Source organism: Meleagris gallopavo, chromosome 4 (genome assembly GCF_000146605.3).
Source record: "Meleagris gallopavo isolate NT-WF06-2002-E0010 breed Aviagen turkey brand Nicholas breeding stock chromosome 4, Turkey_5.1, whole genome shotgun sequence".
Lineage (NCBI taxonomy): Eukaryota > Metazoa > Chordata > Aves > Galliformes > Phasianidae > Meleagris > Meleagris gallopavo.
In genome coordinates this window covers 64684139-64686723 of record NC_015014.2, presented here as the reverse complement: position 1 = coordinate 64686723, position 2585 = coordinate 64684139, and the positions used below count along the sequence as shown (strand labels likewise).

The 2585-nt window shown below is 48.2% G+C and overlaps 1 long non-coding RNA gene across 1 annotated transcript; it reads right to left on the bottom strand.

Moving 5' to 3' along the window:
* Positions 1 to 714: 714 nt before the first annotated feature.
* On the bottom strand, positions 715 to 2585 carry LOC109367449. Its single transcript, XR_002114593.1, has 2 exons — positions 2533 to 2585; positions 715 to 1082 (listed from the first exon to the last, which is right to left on the bottom strand). It is a non-coding gene; the product is annotated as an uncharacterized LOC109367449 (long non-coding RNA).

Here is a 2585-nt window from a genome sequence, read left to right as displayed (position 1 = left end):
AGCAGCTTCCTGTGTGATGTGCAAGCGATAAACATTCAGAAAACCCTTCCTCCACCCCTCTCTGCCTGTGAATTGCTCTTCTAAAAATAAAGGGTATGACAGAATTTCTGTATTGTATGACAAGAGAAGCCCTTCAGTCATTCGCAGCTGAGAAAAGCAAATGGCAAGCTTTCTCACAGATGACATTTGGAACTGTTATTAGCACTACAACGTATGGGCTAAATTCTGTTCTTCCTTATACCACTGTAATTAGGGGAAAATGGCACTGAAATCAAACAGGCTATTCCTTGTACTTTCCAGCAAAAGCAAGAATGGAGGCTGATTCTTGTGGAGGCATCCACTTATTGCTGCCTCTTCCTCAGTCCAGCCACACTCATATAGAGCACTTTCTTAAGTCTCACCTTGTTAGGTGATGACTTTTGTGGATATGTGTAAGCAAGGATGGCCCTGAAACCAGCAAAATTCATTGCATTTGTAATAGCAGATGGGTTTGGATTTAAAGCTGCATTTCCTTGTCAGTGTTTTAATTATTTTAAGGAATATTTTCCTTGATGTATTTTGCTCTTCTGATTTATCTAGCACTGAAAAACAACACCCAACTGACTGCGGCATCAACAGAGACAGAAATGAACATACACTGCCCTTTGGGAGATGTTACGTTGGATACGTGGTAGATAACTGCTGTGAGGAGAATAAATAACTCGGGAGGCAGAATGTTGTGGAAGCTCCTTTATTTTTTCAGCCTGTTTCAGCTTCCCTCTGCTTAGCAGAGAATGAAAACTGGTGCAGTTATTTATGGTCCGATACGTAGAGAGGTGGACAGTCGAGATCTATATGTGTATGGACAGCTGGATATATTGCTTATATCAACACCAGAAAAGCATAATTGCTTTTGAGAAGGAGCTCAGTAAGTTTATGGATGATTAAATCATTCTCTATCTGTGCAGCATGGATCGCAAAGCTTCAGTCAATGACCCTTGTGACTTCTCACTCCTCCGTACCTCTCAAGCCACAGGGGAAGGACTGTGCCATGTCAGATCAATGATCTGCATCTGCTGCTCTGGCTTCACCTGCTCCTGATCCTTTAGAGGAAAGATAAGCAAGGAAAACACAGCTGGATGAATGGGAATGAAGGGGGAATTCCTCCCTCATCCTTGCTGATAAGCAGCCAAAATACAGAACATCATTGCAGATGAGAGCAGTTGTACCGAATAGGAGCATTGGTGTGAAATGCCCTCATGGCATCTCAAAATGAGAACCATCAGAGAGGCTCAATGGCATCCAGACCTAACGGGGGCCTTGTAGGGAACCATCTTAACCTGGAAGCCTGGTAAGGACCCATCTTGACTTGGGAGCCTTCTCATGGAATCACAGTCATTAAGATTGGAAAAGACCACTAAGATCACCTAGTCCAACTGTGAGTCCATTGATGCTCGTAGGAACTCAACTTGAAAGCTTTGTAGGAGCTTGAAGGGAACAGACTCTTTAGCAGGGTGTGTTGTGATAGGATGGGGGAAGAGGGAATGTCTAGAGTGGATAAAAGGAAAAGATTTTTACAATAAGGGCAGTGAGGCAGTGGCACAGGTTGTCCAGAGAAGTGGTGACTGCCCCATAACTGGAGACATTCAGGTCACGCTGGATGGGGCTGTGAGTGCAGCTGTGGGTGCTCCTGTTCTCTGCAGAGAATGGGACCAGATGGACTTTAAGGATCTCTTCCAACTCAAACCATCCTATGATTCTATGAACTCACCGAGTTGAGCGCCCTGCAGAGACCCATCTTGACATGGCCGGTGGGCATGGTGAGGTGGGTTGGGGTTGGACTATGTGATCACAGGGAGGTGATTGTTCCCCTCTACTCTGCTCTTGTGAGGACCTATCTGGAGTACTGTGTCCAGGTCTGGAGCCCCCAGTACAAGAAAGACAGGGAGCTGTTGGAGAGGGTCCAGAGGAGAGCCACAAAGATGAGCAGAGGGCTGCAGCACCTCCCCTGCAAAGACAGGCTTAGGGAGCTGGGCTTGTTCAGCCTGGAGAGAAGGCTGCGGGGTGACCTCATTGCAGCCTTCAGTACCTAAAGGGAGCCTACAGACAGGAGGGGAGTCAACTCTGTGAAAGGGGAGATAACAGCAGGGCAAGGGGAAATGGTTTGAAGTTGAAGGAGGGAAGACTGAGGTTGGATGTCAGGGGGAAGTTCTTTCCAGAGAGAGTGGTGAGGTGCTGGAACCACCAAGCCCAGAGAGAATGTGGATGCCCTGTCCATCCCTGGAGGTGTTCAAGGGCAGGTAGTTTGGGGCCCTGGGCTGGTATGAAATGTGGAGGTTGGTGGCCCTGCATGTGGCAGGGGAGTTGGACCTTGATGATCCTTGAGATCCCTTTCAACCCAGGCCATTCTGTAATTCTGTAATCATACCAGTCTTTTCCAACCCTAATGACGGTAAGACTCTTACGAACTCCAGTTCGCTCTGTGGAAGTTGTACCATGCAGCCACCACACCCACACGTGTGGAACCCCAACTCCCATCCCCCACTCGCTCACCACACCGCCCGCCCACTTTCCCGCGCTCTCCCTCAGCCGCCGCTCGGCGGCGC